This window comes from Labrus bergylta, chromosome 2 (genome assembly GCF_963930695.1).
Source record: "Labrus bergylta chromosome 2, fLabBer1.1, whole genome shotgun sequence".
Lineage (NCBI taxonomy): Eukaryota > Metazoa > Chordata > Actinopteri > Labriformes > Labridae > Labrus > Labrus bergylta.
In genome coordinates this window covers 5045752-5069391 of record NC_089196.1, presented here as the reverse complement: position 1 = coordinate 5069391, position 23640 = coordinate 5045752, and positions in this window count along the sequence as shown.

Here is a 23640-nt window from a genome sequence, read left to right as displayed (position 1 = left end):
ATGATGGAGGAGGAGTGGTTGTGTCAGGACCTCACATCAACATTTTGTTGCAAAGGCGCAGACAAAGACGTCCAAAAACACCCACAGATTTTTGACTGCAGGGCATAAACAAATCTAAACAAGGATCAGTCACAATAAGGTGGAATATTCTTGCACATACATCCATTAATCATCCTGATGAAGTGTTGAACTCTCTGCCATCTGCTTCATGTCGATCAAAATATAAGATAGTTCAGATGAGATGAAGAGATATAGAGTCTTAAGTAATATCACAAATGGAATTTGATAGATCTTTCCAAAATAGATAAAAGATAAGCCTTAACGTCTTGGCAAGCGCCTGAGCCCCATCTGTTCACTATGGTGACAGGGAAATAAATCAGTCAACAAACAGGAACAATAGAGCCGCTGCATCTGGATGATAGACTGTGCTGCTGCGTCGCATACAGATACAATGGAGCGATACCAAAATAGATCGAGGCTATGGCTCGCTGTATACTCAGTGCCATTCAATTGTTGTTATACACAGTCAGTGTGCTGCCAGAGCGAGGTTAAGCTGCTGCTGATAGGAGGTGAGGTGAGGGCGTCTGTCCACCAGACTTTCCCTAGCAGACGTTAAGTGAAAAATTCATCATCTAGGCATCCAGAGAAGTGAAATGTGTCAGGGTGGGATACCTTGAAGGTGGGTGTTAATGATGGTGCAGCAGTTTCCTGGGCTTCCTTTATGCCAACAACAACGTACCACAGGGTTCATACTGTAGACACACCACCCACCAGAGGGTCTAGTGTAATCCACACAGCCACACAGTCCATCCCAGCAGCTGCCCTCAGCCGGCAGCAGAGCGTTTTTAAGCTTCTATTAGAGACACGCCTCCTAATTCAAACGTAATGATAATACTTTGGCCTCTGGTCTGTATCAGCACCACAGACTGTACTTAAGAGGTGTTTATAACGTTCAGGATATACCCATTGGAATGTGGTCCACCACTTTGGCCATCGCCTTATTATCTTCCTTTTTCTGGACACGTCGTTTTGATGAGAGGGTGGCGATAGAAGGCGCTAACGTACCGAAAAGTTAGAGAGGTGCGTCAGTAATTAACAGAAACTATCTCGAAAGTTGTTTTACCATGCAAGGTACAAACATCAACTGTCAGTTCCTCAGAGGTTTTTCACCTCGATAATACCCTGAATAAGGCTCTTTTTGGGTCGCCATGGTAATGATTTGTCAGTTACAGGTAGTCATTCCCTTAATCATATCATGCTTTATCTATTCCACTCAAAATGTGGGACCATGATTTTTTTTTAAAAAGATCATAAGGTAAGGTAACTTTATTGGTGATTTAGCCCATGCTGAGTTGAAAAAGGCCTGAAAAGCAATGGAGACATAAACACGGTTAACCTGTTAGAATAAGACGTACATATTTTGTATAGACTTTTAAACAATCACATTTGACAGAAGACACACTTAAAGAGCACCAGAGGGACGAATTATTTTCAACAGTTTAAAAAAAAAAGAAGAAAGTTCAACACCCGCTCTATGCATCTGCTTTTTGACTGACAATCAAATTTTTATTTGTAACAAGTGGAGGCACATCCTGCAGGCTAATAGAAGGAATGCAGGTATAAGTTACTTCAACATGGGCAACATTACTGCTAATCTTATACAATCTTTGGTCTGCACTAAAGGCAAAGGTTAATTTCACAAAGAGCAATCTTACCCATGCAAGAGATTAATGAGGTCAGTATGAGGCCTGTGGCAGCTTTAAAGAACGAGACAGCAGTAGCTCAGTCCGTAGGGACTTGGATTGGGAAATGGAGGGTCACAGGTTCAAGGCCTGATGCGGACCATAACATGGAAGTTGTTCTGGTAGCTGGAGAGGTGCCAGGCCACTTCCCAAGTTCTGCCGAGGTACTCTTGAGCAAGGCACTGAACCCCTGTGTAGCAGTGTGTAGCAGCCCCACGCTGACATCTCTCCACTAATGCATGTCCACCGGTCCTGTTTGTACATGTGTGTGTGATTCTGGCCTACAGTATGTTAGTCTCTCAATAACAGAGTCTAAAGCCAGAATGTCCCTCAGGGATGAATGATGTATATACAATTCAAAAAGACAGAAATTAAATCAACAGCATATTTCCTGATTAATCTTCAATTTTGGGATTTATGAAGTCCCAATTTTAGCTTTTCTTCTTCTCTGCATATGAACTGTCCGACAGCAGAAAATAAGTGGAAAAAGAGGAAATTGGTGGGGAAAAGAAAGAGAGAACTTCAATAAAGCTTGTGGTAATGTATACTATGATATACAAAAACAATGTCAGATTAAGAGGGAATGATGATGATACTGAATATCAACACTGCTGGCCTGCATCCAGTGCTGATATTCAATCACTCCCTCTTGTGTGTTATAACTTGTATATAATTTTAGTTGTGCATTCCCTTATGTTTTTCTCAACTTCTTTTTAAGGTTACTCATGTATTTCTTTATATGTGGAACATTAAATACCCCCCTATGTGATCTGTTATTACTGTTATGTTTTTGTTCTGCCTCAGCAATAACATCCCCACAGCAAGGGTTCAGGTTTCACTCCACATTTCCCATCTATAACTCCAGGTCGCTGCAAAGCTTTAGCCATATAAAAACTGTCAGTAGGTCTATCTCAGTTACTGTGTGACACACACACACACACACACACACACACACACACACACACACACACACACACACACACACACACACACACACACACACACACACACACACACACAGTAACTCAGTGACTCAGAGTGAACAAAACGGTCTGCATGCACGTACAGTAATCACGTCATCGGACTCTTCTTTTCTCTCCAGGAGCACGGAAGAAACTGTGATGACTCTTTAACAAGCCAGGCCCATAGAAACACAAACATGGAGCGAAACCAAAGAGAAATCCCCCAGAAAAAAAAAAAGCTTCCAGATTACTTCCAGACCACGTTAGTATGGCCAACACCTTTTGTTCTTAGTTGGTAGAAACAAAACAAATAGAAAGTTGTCTTTCTAAGAAGTGAAATGTTGTCAGGGTGGGATACCTTGGAGGTGGGTGTTAATGATGGTGCAGCAGTTTCCTGGGCTTTCCTTTATGCCAGCAACAATGTACCACAGGGTTCATACTGTAGACACACCACCCACCAGAGGGTCTAGTGTAATCCACACAGTCCATCCCAACAGCTGCCCTCAGCTGGCAGCAGAGCGACTTCAGCCTCAGTAAGCCCTGCCATCCGTCTCACCCAGCTCCTCTGAGGCCAAATATCAACAGCACTCTGCAGCTGTTTGGGGGGTAAAGGAGTGCTGAGGTGTTGCCTCATTGGAAACAGGACTGGTTTGCTCTAAAAGTCAGAAAAACCTTCTCAAAAAGTACTTCTAGTGAACAGGGGGTTTCCACACACAAAACAAACAACAACAACTAAGAGATCATCAGATCAGTATCAGCTTGTTCTAAGGAGTCAAGCCTAAACAGCTTCCATCCACAATGAGTCACAGGGAGGACGTTTTCAAGACTCAGCTTTCATGATCAAAGCTACAGATCATATACAGAAAAATGAAATTACTGCAAAAAAAAAAAAAACAGCATCACAAACTAAAAATGAATCGATTAGACTGAACAACAATTTTAAATTCTTTATTTCAGGCTAAAAGCAGTGCTGTAGTACTGATTATAGCTACTATAGCACTTATTTTCAGGACTTGTGACTCGACTCATGAACCGAAGACTCAGACTTGGACTTGAGCGTTGACATCATCTGGACTTAGAAGATGGAGAGGAGGACTCTGACTTCTTTGTTTTCTAAATAAGGCCGCAACGATTTATTCAGTTTGTCGACCTGCATGAGCGTTCATGTGCCGTCTTGTTGAGTCACAGATTGCAGTCGTATCAATGTGAATTGTGCAAACAGAGACATAAAATGAAAAATTCTGATTCATAACAGGTGGGTTGCAGGTATTTTAAGTCTATTTGACACCATCAGTGATTCCACCGCGTCTCCCCAGGAGGGGCAAAGAGAACATTTATGCACGACGCACAGCATTGTACCTTCATTCATGATTTAAATCTCAAGACACACAAATGTCTGCATGAAAGAATGAAAATGCATTTTCTACACATCCAACTGGTTCAACACAGTCAGTGGAGGTTCAAACTGTGAAATAGTTTGGAGTGAAACAGCTGCTCCATAAAATCCTGAGCACTTTCAGATGTGTTCAATTTTCTTTTTAAATGACAAAAGTTTAAGAACATCAAAAAAAAACATTTAAGAAGTCAGTCACATTTAAGAAGGCTACAGTATAGTCCTCCAAGCAGGCGGGCAGCACAGGTTCAAGTCCGACCTGCAGCTCCTTTTCTCTCTCTCTCTCTCTCTTTCCTGAACTTGAATAAAACACTAGCTACATGTTCAGAAAAGTATAAGAAATGTGCGATGTCTTTGGCGCTGTGTCTCCATTGTGATGTCTTCAGTAACATAAAAAGGTGGTAAGGCCGACAGCAGGATAGGAACCCTTCTTATGGATCATTAGAGATGGGCCTGGACACTGATGAGCTGGATTGGAGGTGACTGGGGGTGGAGGAGGGTCTCAGATGCAAAAGTTTGGCAACAGCAGGACCATTGGTTGATAGAGATCATAGCTAGAGCTGGTACCTAAGTGTAAACGTCCATAATCAGCTGATCACTGGAGCAGGAAGGGACAGAGAGGGAGAAATAGTTGAATGAATGCATTTGAAACAGTCTTCCTGTTTGAACTTGTGCTGCGCTTCATATCATTCATAGGCTACCACAGCTGCTGTACTGTAAAACTTTAATTCCTGTGATGATTTAAATACATTTGAAAAGCATTTTTAAAACTGTTTGCTGCTATACAACATACATGGATTCCTTATTCCCTCATATTATCTTTTGCTCCATAATATGGTTATAATGTCTTAATATCTCACTGCTCAATGCTGTCTCATGACTCTAAAATTCCAATGACAGTTTTTTGCTTTCATTGGAAAAAGGACAGCTGAAGGGAGACTGGAAATATTAGGAGGAGAGAGCGGGGGATGACATGCATCAAAGGGCAGAGGTCAGATTTGAACCCACAGGCACTGCGACAAGGACTACAGTGTGAGTGTAATATAGTGCAATATAGACGCTTTTTTTATAAACTTTATTCTAAACCATTTTGAAGCTATTACAAATTGATTTTATATTCTTTATTTTTAATGCAAAAACAAAACATAAAGTTGTCTCTGCGTGTGTCCCATGCATGCATACAGTGAAATTTAATACTGGTTGCACAAATGTCCTGCACCAGAACTGTAGCCCTACTCCTCCTTGCAGACAGCCTACTTTAATTTGCTTGTGCCTCCACTGCATGCTTGCATTAGATATTGTAGTTGCTTGCACATATTTCCTGATAGCTCCTAGCACTCGAACACACCCTGCTTCCACTCAGATGTGCACTGCTTGTGCTCAAAAATGTAATATTGCATTCAGGTGTTATCGTTGCTTTCACAGATTGTGTTTCAGTCCTTGCACTGACAAATTGCCATGCTTTCACCTGGTTTTGCTCAGAGTCTCAAACTGGAAGCCTGCACTCAGAAATATTGGGGGCTTGCATATCTCCTGCTTCACCCCACTTCTTATCACTTGAGGATAACTTGCTTGCACTGAGATAGTTCTTTGATTGTTCTCAAACCTTATACCCCTGCACATAGAAACTTTGTTTTTGAGATTTTCTGAAGTACAGTTTCAGCCCTTCTCCTTCCACTAAGACTCCTCTTTGAGATTTTGTGCAACAACCTGGTCGAAATCCCCCCACGAATGGAAAAAATAAATTAAATCATGACTGATGAAATTATCCCTAATTGTAACAAGCACTTCACTTTGATTTAAGAGCAGTGAACAGTCTTACAAAGGCTTCAGCAGTCGTACAAAATCTCTGACAGCAGACTTTACAAGAGCCCACAGTGGCAGCCCCAATGCGTTTCAGCGCAACAGAGCATGCAGGGATTGAGTATGAAGGTAAGGCAAGGATGAGGGGGAAGCATTACACAATTTGATCATGAAATCAATAAATCATAAACTCTAAGTGGAAGACCTTGCTCTTGAATAAAATCCAAAGAAATCCCCTTAAAATTCAGAGTATTTGAAGCACCTCTTCAGTGAAAGTGTAGGTTTATTTGTTACCAGTGCTGAAAGTAGAAGTCTTTTTTTTTGTAGATTCTCTGATGAAGGCTTTTGTTGGTGGTTCCGTGCAATCGCAGACATACTTGACATTTAGTACAAAGCCAGCTTCTCCCCTGGTCTTGAGGAATGCTGGCTGGGTGACAGCAGCCTGAATCTGGGCTAATAAAGAATGTGACCATTGTGGTGACAGTCAGATCTTCTTTTTCTGTCCACTGCACTAACCACAGGCAGCTGTTGTCTGGAGGCTAAAGGCTGTGACACATATTTGTCCTGCATTCACACACTCACACACGCTTTATTCATGCACAATACTCGAGGGGGATTTCTGGAAGTGATTCGATGCCTTTCGGATCATTAATGGAGATGAAAAGAAAATCTTAGAAGATAAAAGAGAATTCTCTCAAAGTGTTAAAGGATTTAGAGGATGTTCTGTGTGCACCCGTGGCCTTACTTAAAAAAAGATATCCCACAACATGAACGCCTACATTCACACACTCATCAACCAGGTCTCCTCTCATGTGTCCTCTGATCTCTGCCTGCTGTGTTCTGGCGTTAGTCCTGGCTGGTGATCGAGTTCCTCATTTGCACATTTTGAGAGGAGAATGAAGCTATTATCATGTCTGCCATCAGAGAGGGACCAGCATGACTGGAGTCATGTGGCTGCTTCAAACCCAGCAGCAGAACAAAAACACAACTTTTTTTAAAAATAAAAACCAATAAACCATGATGCATGCAGAATGTTTCTGTGGATCTCAAATGATAATAACATTCAATTTCCGTCTTCCATTTGACAGAATGAATAGTGATCACAAACTCTTTGCCTTATTTATAAAGTCTGTGTGAAAAATGATCCAAAGTCCAGCAGATGCTCCTGCTGATGGCAGTTTCTCACAGACCTCACAGTTCCAGTCCTCATACACATGATGTCTAGAAAGAGCAGGCAGCTGATCTCAGCCCATAAAGTTCTGATTAATATACTGTTCACTGCTGTCCAACAGAGAGCACTTTAAAAACATTTTTAAGGTAAAATATCTCAACTGATGTAACGACGACAATGCTTATTTTCATTGTGTCAAGATTTTCCTCTGTTATCCAAAAGATTTATTAGTGTTATCTTAAATTAGTCACTGACTTACAATGGCAGAAACATAAATATGATGCTTCATCTTTTTATTCTCATCAAAGGCTTTTTCTTTGTAGTTGCAGGAGCCGATAATTAAGGCTCTACTTGAATTTTGTAAGTAAGTAAACACAGTGTTGGGCCTCAGCCATGTGTGCTGGACAAAGGACTCACGTCTTCAATTTATTAAATACAGTTATTAATTATCAATAATATTAGTAATTAAGTAACTAATTTGAGACTGATTTGTGATATTTTGGTAATATTTCCCTGATTTCAGGTTGGTGCCCCCGAGTTGATTAAACATAGTTAAATGATATTGTTATTTATATTAATAATACTTAAATATAATTATTAAAGAATATAACCAAATTTGACTAGGTAAAACCTCAACAACAGACAAAGATCACAAAGTGTTTTACATCAACAAAAAACGTATTATACGAACAGGAACAAATACTAATACCAGAGTACTTCATTGACCGACATTATAAAATCCTGCTATAACCAGGAACAATAATTTGCACAGTAAAACAGAGATCAGTGGGTAGACTGGGTGGACCTGATTAGCTACAGGACTGTCTAAAAATCAATGTTTGAAAGTGCTTTTAAAGAATCAACAGAGTCAAAAAGACGTAACGAGATGGGCAGGGAATTCCAGAGGATTGGTGCTATGGCCTCAAACGCACAAGAAAATGTGTCTGTGGGACAGCAGGTGTAGAGTGTTTGACCTTAGTGAACGGGAAGGTGAATGAGTTCGTCATACTTGAGTCTTACTTGGCTGTTTGGTAGTATTTTCTATTTCAGCATCACAACACCCTCCTTTATTTAGCTATATGAGTCTTGTGTTTAATGAGAGCTTTCTATAATCGTCCATCATTGGCAGGACGCTGAACATTTCAGGCTGATTTCCGTCATGGTGCATGAAGAAATGTTACCCTCTTTTTATTCACTAAATCACATTATTAGTGTGAAACTGCTCTGTTCAAAGACACTCCTGTTCATCATTGAATCTGTTTGTTATGGAGACCTATGTGGAATATTCTGCTCCCTGTGAGCTAGGGGCTTGACCGCCCCCTTGAAGTGTAATCAGCCAACCCATAATCCAAATCTATGATTGGCTTTTTGCCTAATCAGAGGCGGTACTTAAGTACAGGAAAAACGTATGCACATTGTCTATCCTCCAATGGACTTAATGGCCAATAAATGTGTTGTTGAAAGTTAGACAGAGTACAAGAGTTTGCATGCAATCTTCTTAGTACTTTAAATTGTGATTTTTTTTTTTGACTCCCTAAAGAATCAAGCTAAGAAGATTTATCATTTATGTTGCCAAATTGTGTTACTTACACATCAATAATGGGGATAGAAAAGGTTCAAACAAATTAAATTAATTTGCGTGCTTGTGCCCACAAACGTGCCCCAGGTGGACAACCCCCGTTTAAAAAAAAGTCTGGACACACCCCTGCTGTGAGCACAACCACAGATGGATGGATGGCCTTTATTGTAATTGCAGTGCACAAGTACATTACAACAAAATTTGATGGCTGTGTTTGCCAATGCATTTGTCATGAAAATACTTTTTGGATAAATAATTCTGAGACAGATGATTGTCAACTTTAAAGGGGCAGCCTCAAAGATAACACATTGTGACGACCAAACCCGATGGGCATTTTCCAGAGCTTTTGGTAAACCTAACGTTGCCTATCTTTGCACTTTGACAGGGTACTTATGGAGACTTGGGCAAAACAGGCAGAAACAGAGCGTCTTCCAGCCAAACACCATACAGTCACCATGTCCGCCTTGAAGTGGCAAGAATGACCCGCATATGAAGAGTGCCACTTCTCCGTAATGAGCACGGTCACACTCTTTGACAGCGAACTTGATGCATTAAGGCCAACTGCTGCTTAAATCAATTCCACCCTGGTGTCAGAAAGGAAAAACCCTGGTCTGAGTAATCCCCTCTGGCGGGTTCACACCGACACCCATCCAGCGGTGCAGATCAGTTTCATCGCTGGAAGTTTTTCAGATTTGGCATTCTTAATGCACTTAATGCCTGCAGAGCCATGGGGACGTGTCAAATATTCAACACCTATGCTGCCTCTCACAGATGTCAAATTACCAGCGCTTAAACGAGCGGAGCTGACAGAAGACAGCTTGGGGAAGTGACCGTGTTGTGAAACATGAGGTGAGGTGTACTTCAGCCTTACAATGACTCATGCTTTGTTTAATGAACAACGTCGGCTGATGTATCTCACATGCCTCATGTTCTACAGGGTTTTAATTTGTCTTCATCTGCGTTCAAGATGTGGTTAATGTAATTAGTCGGGAATGTTTTGTGTGACACCCTTAACTCGTATGGAGCACAAGAAAAACAAAAGGGGATCATATCTCTGCCATTTTACAGGTGGCCTTGTGCACTGACCTAAGAGAACAAGCATTTAGAACAAAAGAAAGCAGGGCAGTGATCATCATAATGTGCAGGCCTTGAAGCATACACAGCAGACATACCCGCTGTCAGCTCATACACAGAGCTCCAGTTCTTTGGATTAAAGTAAGCAGTAAATTCATCCTCTAGAGACGATGGGACGGGAACAAAGACGTCCGGCGTGGCAGTGATTTCACCCATTCGGTCGCCCGTGCCAAGCATATCAACGAAAAGGAATCCAGTTTCTGTATCCTGTCGTCCTCGGGAACGGAGATCATGTGGCGGATCCCAGCACGCTGAATGATAAAGAGTCAAATATGAAAGTGGATTTACTGCCAGATGTTGGCAGAGCGTGCTTCATTTCACTTGTAAAACAGAGAGGGAAGCAGAGTGAGCATGAAAGCATGAATAATTCCAGGGCGTACTTTCTGGGGGAAATTGTCTGAGTTGTCTGATGGAGGAAATGGCAGCAGAAGCAGACTGAGGCGTCTGCAGAGGACAGTCAACTCTACAGATATGTTCTTTGTTGCCTTTCATCATGAAAGTACTCTTAGTCGTATTGGGACAAAGTATCATCACTGCACGATATCATTGTCCTGACCCATGAGATACAATTATTGAATCGCTGGTGCAAAATATCGATATTCAAAAATTTGACTCACTGCAACATTACTTCACAACTTGAAGCGGTGGCACTTTTATTTTGAAGATTTTATGCCCTTATTTGGAGTGGATAGTGTCAGAAATATGGGAGAAAGAGAGAGTGACATGTGGGAAAGGAGCCTCAGGCCAGATTCAAGCACGGGCCACCCACTTGGAGGACTGTAGCCTCCGTTATTGGGGCACACACATTTTCCACTAGGCGACAGACACTGAGTCTTGTTCATGAGCGAGGGTATGATGGACCGTTAGATTGACAGGCAGATTGGCTCAATTTTGGGTGATTATGAGTGTAGTATTTAATCGTTGTGGTGAAGAAGGAACTATGCTTGAAGACAAACCTCTCTATTTACAGATTGATCTTCACTCCAACCCTTACCTGGTGCAGATTCCTCCCCATACTTTGGTACGGCAGAAACACCTCTAAAAACTCTTATTCATCAACCTTGACCTTTCAGACCAACCTTTCTGTTAGACCAAAACCTAACAAAGTTGCTTAACCGTCAGATTTGAGCTCCTCAGCCTATCTCTAAGGATGAGCCCAGCCATTCATACTCAAAACCTGTCGGGGTTTTGGACTAATAAACTAAGCCGTGTTTATAAGATAATAGAGCTGCACCATCCAAAGTGGGATGGATGTTGTCTCAGGTTTTTTTCCCAGAAAGCTATTCCAGCTATCTATGAAGCTCACATCCTTTGCTGGACACCACCTCAACAGCCAGTGGTTAAATTATGACATGCCGCTCTACATGTGATCATCACTGGTCTGATTGTGGAGGGGTCCAGAGATCACCACTGACTCTAACATTTTCTAAGTGTTAAATGTGTTTTTGCACATTTTTGGATGTTTGTATATGCCAGTTGTATTTATTCAGGTTCAGAAATCCAGAGAGGGTGTTGTTAAGAGTAAGAATAAGGGTAACATTTAAAATGTGACTGCTAACACAGATGTGTGTAATTTTCTGTTTCTTCATTCTTTCGGGTGAAATGAGGGAATGAACGCTTTGTTTGTTTTTTAATGTTCTGTGGAAGTTTTCTTTTCATGGTGTCAAAACATACTTGATTGCTCTATGCGTGTGTCAAGAGGCACAACACGCACGCACGCACGCACGCACGCACGCACGCACGCACACACACACACACATAGCTTTTTCCAGAGAACTTCAGATGGGATTGGTTAACAGTAATGGGATTCTAATGTCACCTGAGGACATGTTGAGAGTTTTTGGAGTGGTTTTAAAGTTATTTATCGGGAAACTCTAAATGATGTGTATATTAACCCAACACATGAGTCAACAATGAGACGGGAATGTTACAGAGTCATCTGGTCTGCATGCAAATGCCCTCGAACCAGCCACGCAAAGCTCTTTTGATGAACTGGCTCACACACTACAATCCCCCAAACTCATATTTCCTGTGTAAGTGTGAAAGACACAACACAGGTTAGACAACTTTGGCTCCACAGCCTGTGAGTTTTAACATGAAATATTAACATGTCATTCAATTCATAACAACAGGCTTGTAAACACCAGTTGTGTTTGTTTATATCCAATGGCAGCATGACACCACACTCAGATATGACCAGAAGCTACTGTGAGCCACCGTCAATAATAAGATATAACAGCACCAAAGCAACAGCTGACGTGATTAATATGCCTTGTACAGAGGTATTAATACAGGAGAAGGTCCAGAAGTCAGGAAGTGTTGAACCTTCAGTATCTACAGTGTGACTAACATTAATATCTCACAGCTAATATAAATCAGGTTTACATCCAGTCCTCCCTTTTTCTCTTTACTATGGCCTGGTCATCACCAACATACAAGAGCAACAGGATGAATAACTCAGATAAATGTTGGAGGGCCTGACTATACGGGGGCCCCTCGCTCTGACATCTCCCATATGTTGATGTACGTTAATGGAGTTAGAGAATGTGTGTATTTCTAGTTTGTGTATGTGTGTAAAAAAACAACAACTGTGAGAAAGATGAATACCTCCCTAGAGGAAGCATGTCTACTTGTCTTCTGAAATGCTTCTCTGTATTCACCAGTAGATTGTTTTCTTTGAGAGGTCTTGCGCAGTGTGTTTATTTGTCTACAGCTGCTGGAGACTATACGAATATGAGAGCTGCAAAATTAAATCAAAGCAGTGAATTTGCAGACAGTAAAGTTTAAAGTTCAAAGAAACTGAAGTGCTCCAAAGGGTCAGAGTCTGTTCCAGAGTCAGTGATAACTCTACATGTGACAAAGACTGTAGCTGGAGAAGAGGGTCAGCAAACCCGTTCATCATACCTTCATCCGTTATTTGGGGTAATGTGACGTGGATTGGGATGTGATTTTGGTTAAATAAAAGTTTGTTTTTCAGGAAAAACCTTCAGAAAAAAAGAACTGCCAACTCCTAAGATATATGATATATATCTTTTTTTTTCTTCATTTATCTGTCCACCGCTCATTCTTGTTAGTGTCAAGCTCGGGCTGTTTTCCCTACGCTACACATATTTGAGGCCATATCCAGATAAATAGCGAGTCTTTGAGTAAAGAATAAGTCTGCTAAGTGCAGCCACAGTAGGCCGCACTACCAGTCCCCAGAGCCTGATTCTCCAGAGAAGCCCAATGCTAACGCAGATATGCTATGCTGTATTAAAGTCATGATGGACGGCCTGTGGACCGAAATTATTACAAAATTTGAGTCCATGGTATCGGAGTCTGTTAAGAGAGAAATGACGACCGCCCTGAGAGAGTTGGTGGAAAATATAGCTGCACAAATCAGGACTGTCAGACCTGCAGGGTTCAGCTAACGAGCATGACACCCAGCTAACTAGCCTGCAGGCTAATGTTGCTAAGCTCTCTGCTACGGCTGCCAACTCCTCAGAGTTAGGGTTTACCTTCTTCACAAGACATTTTTCCAAGTTCCTGCATAAAAAAGTTAATCATGGCCTGTTTTTTCTATTATGTTCCAGAGAGAGACCTTATTTAAAAAGTGAACATCAAGCTGTATACCGACTAAAAACTACAGATTGTGACCAGAAACTCATTAGGAAAAGTGTTTACCGTTCTTTGTTGAGTGGGGTTTTATTTTATGTCTTGCATCACTGTTATGTGAGACTGGAAATGTGTGACTAGCTTAATCTGGTGCAACTCTCTTTTCATTTTTTTATTCTATAATCGATGTCAGTACACACTGTCCCCTGATTAATCATGTGATGTAATGGGACTTGTCTTGTCGCAGCAGCTGCCATGACAGACACAAGTTGTTTATCACTGAAGCGGGAACTGCTAAGCTGAAAGCTGCCTTACTGTCGCTGTATGGTTTGCTTTGATAAAAACATCATGTATACTTGGCTACATTACCTCCATTATCACATCAGTAAACATATTAACGTCTGTTTCGCCCGTTGTTCTTGACTACGGTTAACTTGGAGTTTGTTTCATCGGGGGCTGGAGTAGCAGAGAGAATAACTCCCATGATTCCCCGCCAGCCTCAACGTCATCATTTGTCATTTTCTTGATTAAGAGCCCCCTGGAGGTGGAATTTACATACTGTGCGTTTAAAGAATTTGTTTGTCTTTTTCATTTCATCAGACCAGGAGGCCATGTCCATTTGTTCTATGAAGTCAACTGTTCATGGCTTAAAATATATATGTAAAATATGTATAATAACTAAAGCGCTCAGAATAATGTAATAATTGAATTTCCAAGACAAATGGGCGACTCTGTATGTCAGGGGAAATGATTTCATATCATTGAATACTGTCATGTTTCTTAACCAACATGCCTCAGTATGTAAAGGAGCACATGCTGTCTTTAGTGAGGGAATCAAAAGATGAAGGGAAGATAAGAAATCAAGCTAAGAATATGCCAAAGTGTGCATGTGTGTGTGTTTTTAGACCACAGCAGTGGTTCGCTGGAATATGAGTTGTTTGTTTTGGATTCCCGCTCAGTTACAGACACAAACACACATTCCTCTACGGCTCTCTTTTGGCACATTGTCAGAAATCCCGACCCCTACTCTCCCAGCAGAACTGACCTCGCAATAAGACATAAATCAAGGATCTTGAACGAAGTCCTGCACTTTGTTAAAGGTTATTTTCTCAGAGCTGGCGCGTCATGGCCAAAAGAATGGCTTGCTCTTATAAAAGCTCTTCATGGAAACGCAGTTTTTTTTAATGTGAAATTCATCTGGGATCAGAAAACATCAGGGGGGGTTTTATAACACTCATGATGTTCTGTTCACACTGACAGAATGTGTGGAAATCCCTGCCTGCTACCCTCCTCCCAGGAGAAGAGTCTTTCTGCACTGATAAAAACTTCAATCTGTCCTCGGTGAGTGCAGGTAACACAGAGAGGCCCAAACAATCTCTCATTCCCACAGCCTCCATCAACATCCCACCTCCCGACTGCTCTGAAACACAGCCAACAATCACTCTCACTTTCATGTGAGATGTTGATTATGAAACCAAACACTCCAAAATTTACTTCATTAATGATTCCTCTGCTGCATTTCCTGCTTCATGTCCACACAATACTTACACCTTACTGAAGGTAACATACACACTGTGCTGTGAAGAGTATAGAACATGAATAAATGTAATTAAACTAGTAAATTGTTGTGTGGGGTACTTTGTTCTAGTTTGGCATTAAGTAATTTTGCAATGAAATGTCAGTGGATCCAAAAACGAAATCACTGTTGGACCGCGAGCAGCAGACATACCAGACACATTTAACATTGTGAAACCTGGTGTGCTGTTGCAGTTTCATTGTTTTTTTAGGCGCTTAAATAACTGATTAGGTAAGAAAAAAATGGTTTGGATTGAATAAGCACAGGGCGTCTGTTGCTTCAGTTTGCATGCTGAGGTGTTGGTAAAGATATTTTAAACTGCTGTTTCTGTGCTCTGAGTGAGCGTTGTTGTGTGTGTAAAAATGGGCTGAATGGTGTGACGTTGGGTGGATAGAAGACTAGAGAGGTTCAATATGACTGCAGCCCATTTACCAATTTTACAATTTACATAAATCAAATCAGTGGCTTTAAATAAGGAGTGACTGGCAGTTTGCACAGTATCCGATGTCTAGTCTTGAGACCAAGACATACTCACCAGGCGGAAAAAACCCAACTACAAATGAATTTAGTTATTTGTTTGTTTATAAAAAGCTTAAAATCACAGTAATGATGTGGAAAAGTAGCCTTTCAGATGTGGTCTTGACCGGTCACAATTTAAAATCTGGAGTTCACCCAGTCTGAGACCAAGACAAGACAGAGTAAAATTATTTCTCTGATTTCGAGTAACACTACCGCTCTGCTCTACAAATACCCGCTGAGTCTATATTTGACAAAGTCCGCTGCAAGCATGTCAAGCTGAACAGAGCAGATCGAACTGGACAGGAAGACAGACAAGGGAAGACCCTGATGTTTTTTGTGTTTCTAATACGTGGGCCAGATGTGGCCATACAACAGGCCGGGGGGATCTGGCACTGTGTAGTTCCTATCGACTAATATCAAAATAAAACACAATTCAGAGTCCCAGTCGTATACCCCATCACTTTATCAACATTACAGGTCTAAACAAGGCTCTAAATGAACAGGGATTCAACCTCAGAAAGACAAAGTAAAGCATGTTGTTCCTTTTATTTGGTGTCATCTTGAGGTTCTTCTGTGAGCTTGTGAATCTTGGAGTTCAGCTTCGTTTCAGAAACTGACCCAGTGAGGAAGGGGGCACGCCAACAGATGGAGCAAAACCAACAGATAAAGTTTCTTAATTCTATGGCTGGTAGTAGTATTTTACAGAATGAATAAATAAAACCATAGAAATTGACTGCCCAGATTATGATGTCAATAAAAAACTGAGGAAAGGAGAACAACTTCCAAAGTAAAGACCCTTTTTATTCTTGGGATTATTGACGCATGTGTTTGTTTTTGATGTTCAGAACAAATGCAGCAACCAAAATCAGCAGCAGTAACTTTTCACTTTAGAAAGAAACAGTCAAATCTGTTTGTTTTTGCACTCACTTCATATTGCATTTCTTTTCTCCCCTAGTGACAGCATGCTCTATTGTCAGCCAATCACATTGTGTTTATGAAATACTATATGGGCAACACTTGAAGAAAATCTGGTTTATAACTTATTGGCTTGGGAAGAAGGAAGTTGGTCCCTTGGCCTTTCTGACACTCTGGTAATAATACACTTAATAATGTGCAACAAAGTAAATTTTTGTGTTTTTGTGTAAAACTGTTGCCCAATTTTATGACTTTGTTGTTTGGCACACAGTTAAGAGTAACCCATGCCCACAGCAGATCATGTGTCTCTCATCACACACACACGGCTTCAGGCTAACGGTGGATTTCATGCTTCTGCTTCATTTCCCAACACCTGCAGCAGCTGAGAGGGTGTAACAAAGAAACCGTTCTCCCTGCTGAAATCACACCAGAGGTGTAATGAAACACCTCGTCAGTGCTGAGGAGATCCAAGAGGGATGGGTGGGAGTCTTGACCCAGTGAAACTTCATTAGCCCCCACCCACTGAGAACAACGTGTCCAACATGCTGAGTGTGAGGAAACCACAATGATATCATGGTTTCAGAGCAGGAAAACCCCCCAATATGATGTTGAGAGGGGAATAGCATGAAGATCATTTGGACAAGGGCATGCAGTGTGGTGAAACATTTCCACATTCACACGTCAGTTCACACTGGTTCTTTTCACTGAGGGGACCTCTCTGAACAGGGAAGACTGAGATGATGGAGGATTGTAGTGACCTAATGTGCTCCGAGTGTTTGCCGCTGGTACAGGATTATGCAACAACACAAATCAGAGGACGTGCAAGAAAAAATAACAAAACTTGTCAAGTCCAATAAAACCTGAAGAAGACAAACTAACAGAAAAAAAATTATTCCAGCATTGCAGATGACGCAGGGCATTGTGTCACAGATCTGTTTTGGGAAGAGTTTTGTTGCCAAGCATCTTTGTGTTGGAGGGGAAATGGTGACATTGTACAAAGTCTGGAAGTGCTACGAGCAGCCATTAAGGGGCTCAGGCCCTCTATGGATGACCTCAGTGCCCCCCTGCTGCTGCACTTTTTACCATCACATCCTCTTCAGTTACACTAATATACAATATGCAACAACGGATTAGTCCAACTCAGCAATGTATTAATAGTTAGATGCATTGTAATCCAAAATGTTCATATTAAAAGAAGTTTACAACTCAGTGTAATTTGTCTGACCAGTTAACCCCACCTTGCACTGATACCTCCTACTGGTCGGTCCATGCAGTATGAGGACAGCTGATGTACCTTAGGAGAGGCTGGACTAGAGGAGCAGATAAAGATCATTAAATGTCATTTAGCATTTTTGCTTCGTAACATACTGTCAAGTCAAGTTTATTAATAAAGCACATTTCAAAAATCTCACGTTGACCAAAGTGCTGTTCAATCAAGGGAGACACAATGAAAGACAGAGAGGAGCCAAAAACACAAGTAGGATGACTGTTCCAAAGCTTACATTTTCAATACACACACACACACACACACACACACACACACGTGTGTAATGTTGAGTTATGTAAGTCATTATGGCCTCTTGTAGGAGGGGGGGGGGGGGGGGGGGGGACTGCAGTGGCTCCTAGAGGTCAACCTGGATTCTTTCAAGAGCCACATTAAAAAAAATGTCAAATTCAGTCAAATTTAACATTTACAATTTTAAACAAATCAGGACGTCCCTGACTGATTGTGTTGCCTTGATGTACCTTCACTCCATGATACTCTCTCATATCGACTACTGTATAACCAGTTGGTCTCTTACTGGAGCAGCAGCTTTGAAACCTGCTGAATCTCTGTATTGAAAATTCAGTGTCCACAGCAGCAGGCCATCTGATCCAGAGGAACCTAGGAGGCAGGAAGATATACGATTAATGTAATGTTGCCATACTTCCTTTTGCCTCAGAGGTTTGTATAAGAGGAAGACGCTGCAGCAAGCAAAGTGAACTCAAGAGATCCTTCAAGCACATCATGTTTAACTTTACAATGTATTCATCCCACAGACAATGGGTGGGTCCACAATATGTGGTAAGTAGATTTAAAAGAGGGGGCTTCACCTCTCGAAGCTCCCGTACTTCTGGCTGAAAAGTATTCAACATGAAATTCAATTGCCACATTCTTTAGTCGATTCAAGTCATAAAATGACGAGAAAGACCCACCAGAGGACCTGTAGTTATGAAAGTAATACATTGTGGATATCATTTAAAGGAGGCATACGATGAAAACACTTTTGTGTTTTTGAACATATTTGGGTAACCTGAGTGTCTACTGACCCACAAAATGTGAAATAAATCCATCCAGTCCTTTGTTTGTGGTCTGCATAAGTCTTACAACACAGAGGAAAATGCTCCGTATCAAATTTGCTCTCCTTGTGATGTCACAGTGGGACTCTGGTCAAAGAAAATCCCCTCCCCTCCCCTGGTATCTCCACCCATGGACTCCACCCCCAGCCTAGAGCAAAACTTTTGCGCAGGTCTGCCATTTTTATTCTTGTTACAGAGGATTGATGTCTACCAGGAAAACTCAGGGGGGGCTCATTACATTTAAAGAGACACACACACCAAAATGGAGCATTCTGAGAGAGCTAGTTTATACAGGGTCACAAACCTCCTCTGCTGCTTGATTCATGTTATATTTTGACCAAAGCACAGCACAGATGTTTCATTAGACCACAGGGGACTGTTTGAAAAGGTGGAAAAAGGGGATAATATGTCCTCTTTAAAGGTGCACTATGGAGTTTTGGTAGAGAAATGTGAGAAGTGTACATATTCTGTTCTATGGTATATGTTAATAACTCTATACACAAATTGTCCTCAGAGGAAAATTGGGTCCTTTAACACTGTCTGAAGATAAAATGCTACTGGAGAAGTTGTGGTGGTGGGCCCTCAACAGTGAAACGTTCACTCTCTTGGTCGCCTTTTTAGCTCCAAACAGTGTTCCAGGAACCTTTTTTTTTTTCTTTGAGTAAAGTTTGTGTATTTAGTTCACAAAATATAACAGCATTTTTTCACTTCTCCAACTTTTAAATTTCACTACCAAATCTCCATAGTGCACCTTTAAGTGACACAGAGAGAGATTGTGATGAGAAGGGGCTTCCAAAGGGGTTGGGTCTGGATGTGGAAGATTTGTGTGGTTGACAGGGAAAGAAAAGAATAAGGGGAAACTTTATTTTGATACAGCTTATTACTGTAGCAACAGTCTTTTCCCACAGGGACAATTAGAGATTGCTCTTACATCACTATATGAAATTGTTGTACCAAAGATGGATGGTTTGAAAACCCTCTCATCCCTCAACCTGTTACTGACCTGCCTCACGCAGGACATTTATCTCTGCTGTTCCTCCGGTGTAGCTGCACACCATCCAACTGCCTGAACAAGTTAAGAGCAGGTAAGAAGTACTGCAGAGCTTTATTTGTGTGGCAGCAGTGGTGAAAGGTCATGTGAAACATTGTCCCCAAAGGCCCGTGGAGAGCACGCACACATGCTTTCTATTACGACCGTGTCGACAAGGCTGATTTTCTAATGTGCGAAACATAAACATCCTCATTGAATAACTTCCAAAGCCGAGTGCCCTAAAAAAAAGTTTACAAGCTGAAGACAAGCTATCACGGCCAAGAGGCTGCAGTGTTTAATAAAGACCACAAACCAGTGTGTAAATACTGATCATTTTATTGTTATAAGGGTCTTACAAGTAGTGGAGCTGTGGGAAGAAGAAATATCACCATGTAAAACTGAACTGTATAATAAATAAAGAGCCCTATTCTGACAGCGTAAAGTGGCAAGTTGGGCGTGTCTAACTATATCTCAGTATTTACATGGAGCACAATCTGGGCGCAGAGCCAGGTGCAGAGTGCAAAGGGGTTGGATTAAGTCGCTTGGTTATACATAGGTACGTTTTGGCTGATTCAAACCAATCAGAGTGTCTGCTCTCATTCCATTTTAAAAAAATGGAAAAAAAAACGAAAGCAGCTCCCGTGGTAGATGCACATGTGTCTCCTGCTCAGTCAACCGTCTGTAGTTTAACAAATGTCCAAATGTGACCTCAGCCCTGGGATGATGATGGCTTTCCTGTCAGCTCAGCTTCTGTGTTCTGCATCAGATCTCACCTGGAGACCATCAGACGGGGAGCTCTGTGCTGCTGGTCTACATGGTGGGTAAATGAAAACAGACAACAGCCCCTGAAAGCCACAAAAAAAACCTCCTCTCCTGGACTCAGTCCCAAAAGTGAAGGTGAAAGTGAAGACAGACACGCCGGAGACTGTTTGAATTCCTTCTGCACCTGTCCTCCTTTTAAGTTAAATCAGTATGACGTGGTGATAAAAGCATCGCAGAGGAGCCCCAAATCCACTGAGTAATGTTAATCTGACTCCTCATGCATGACCTTTTATTTAAGACTCTCACCTTTTGAATTATTACCCACGGCTGACAACAGCCTGGCTTCATGAGACAGCCTCTTGTCACTGTGCACAGTACAATAAAGTCCACGTGGATCAGTCAATAAACAAACTCTAAAACTGCAGCGGCTTTGCAGTTGCTTCACACATGTGATGACAACACCTGGAGCCACTGTGGAGCCTGCTGCTCCGCTGGAGATTAGGTTATCAGAAATAGAATAGTGGATTAATAATGTCAAAAATTCAGATATGAGCAGGGGTGTGTCCAGAGGGTGGCAAGGAGTGGCATGGACCTCCCTTGAAATCTACTCAGCCACCCCAAAATCTAAATATATGATTGGCTATTTGCCTAATCAGAGGTTGGACTTAAGTACAACTCAACTTTTCTGGCTCTTTTCAACAATTAATCAGTCAAATTGTATTTGTATAACACTTTTCATACGGTGAAGTATTAGACTGGATTGGATTGGAAAATCCTTATTGTACCCGAGGGGCAATTTGGTTTGCAACAGAGGTTCATACAGGCAATACACATCCTAGAAACAGCAACACAAAGGGTAACTTGACATGACCCCCACCCCAACCCCTGCCCCACAATCCATAAACAAGGAAAGAAATAACTAATTTAGATAAAAACAGGTACTGACAGACGCTACCATGAATTCTTAATGAGGAAACTGACTAGAGGCTAATGGTAGTACTTTTAGTTTTAAATAAATACTTTGCTCTTTCCATTAAAAATTCACAAGTAAAAACTTGTGCGCATTCTCTGACTTGAAATGGATTTAATTGCCAATAAATGTATCGTTGCAAGTTACACAGTGTACACATCATTTTCATGCTATCTCCTAAGTACTTAAAACTACGACTTTTTAACATAAGTTTTTGTTTATGACTCCCTAAAGTATCGAGCTTAGAATATTTATATGTTGTCAAATTATGTTACTTAAATATCATTAGTGGGATAAAATAAAATTAAATACATTTATCGTCCATGTGCCCAAAAACGTCAGGCCACCACTGCCCCAGGTGGGCCACTCGAGTTAAAAAAGTCAGGACACGCCCCTGGATATGAGTATCACTCACCACATTAACACCTCGGTTATTTTCCTTTGACATCGAGTGAAGCTCAAACGTTGTTAATAAAGATGATGTCAAAACGCCTTACTCCAGGGAGCAAATAGTACAAACCATCAGCAGCTCACTGAAGCACATTCATCTGTTCATTAATGTTCACCTGTGAGATCATACTTTGTTACACGTTTAAAAGGTTTTGTTTGCTAGTTCACTGACTGCCTTATATCATTTTCTGAACTGGATACAAAATGCTTGTATGATCCTTAGCCACCTTCATTACTGTAAAGCTAAAATGACCCGGATATTCCCTGCTCCATGGTTCAGACTTGACTGGTATCAGATGCCATCAGGGCCCTGCTACTTTAGGCCACATGTTTTGCACATGCCCAGAATTAAACACATTCTGGTCTGACATTTTCAACACACTCTCATACATGTGTGAAAGGAAAGTTGATCCAGACCCTGTCATCGCAAATTTTGGGGTTGCCCCTAGCAACACAGTGAGATATCTTAGGCATCAATCAGATTTAAGAGCATTCTCAACATTTTTAGCCCGCAGGCATATTCTACCTAACTGGAAAACACCAACGTCTCCATCTCACTCACGCTGGGTTCTCAAGTCAGTTCTCAAACTAAAACAAAGTCAGACGCAAGGTTCAGGATTCAATGAAAAGATTTCATAAAAACTTGGCACCCCTTCTTAGACTATTATGCAAACAAATGTGATGCCGACACTCTGGCTCAGTAGCCCTCCTTATCTCTCCCCTATCTTCTCTCCTGTATTCTCCATTTGCTCATCGCTCTTTCCTGCCAATCGTATTACTAAATGTGCCTCCATTTGTTCATCCTGCTGCGATTACAAATAAGAGGTATTTCATGTGCAACGGAAGACAGTACAGCACACACACAACGAAGCTCTTCTGTTACTTTGATTTGTTATCTTATTTCTTCTTTTCTGTTGATTATTTTCACTCTTAATCTTGTGATTTTCCTCGGCATTATTCTTCTGAAAGCTCGTTTTGAAGAAAACTAAAATATTGAAAAAAAATAAACAAACAAAAAAACACGTGAAATAACATCAGCCAACAACAGCACGGGGATGATCCTCGTCTAGTGGGCTGACTAATTATAAATTAGCTTATTTAGTCAAAGGTTATCATTATTATGGTTATGTCTACCTATTCATTAAATAAATTGATCCCAACTGCTGTCATGCCACATCTTCTCTGATGAAAAAAAAACATCCAGACTTTATTCCAGACACATTTCTCAAACACTGGCTTGCTTCTAATTGTCCGTCTCGTTATTAACCATGGGGTCTATAATTTGAGGATAGTTTACTGCTGTTGGTTTGGATTTCATTTTCACTCTTTAGCAACTTGTTCCACAGCTCTATTGGCAGAGCACTGACAGGCATTTTAATGTGTTTATTTACTGTGGCCTTGCTCCAACAACACAGTTCCCACTAAAAGACCCAGACAGGGCTTTCACACTTGCAGACAACTCCTGAAAAACTCCTGATATTTCCAGGAGGAGCTGTATGTGTGAACGCAAAGAGCCGAATTTTTAACTCAACTTCACCTGGAGTTTCTCCTGCCAGACCCCTAGTGTTTTTTCTGCAGCAGGTCCGAGTGAGCTGAGGTGAGAATGCAACAGGATATTACCCAGAGAATTCACCTCGAGCCAATGGGAGGGGGGAGTCAAGTTCCTTTGATTGCTGCACGGTGCATATAGTGTATTCATG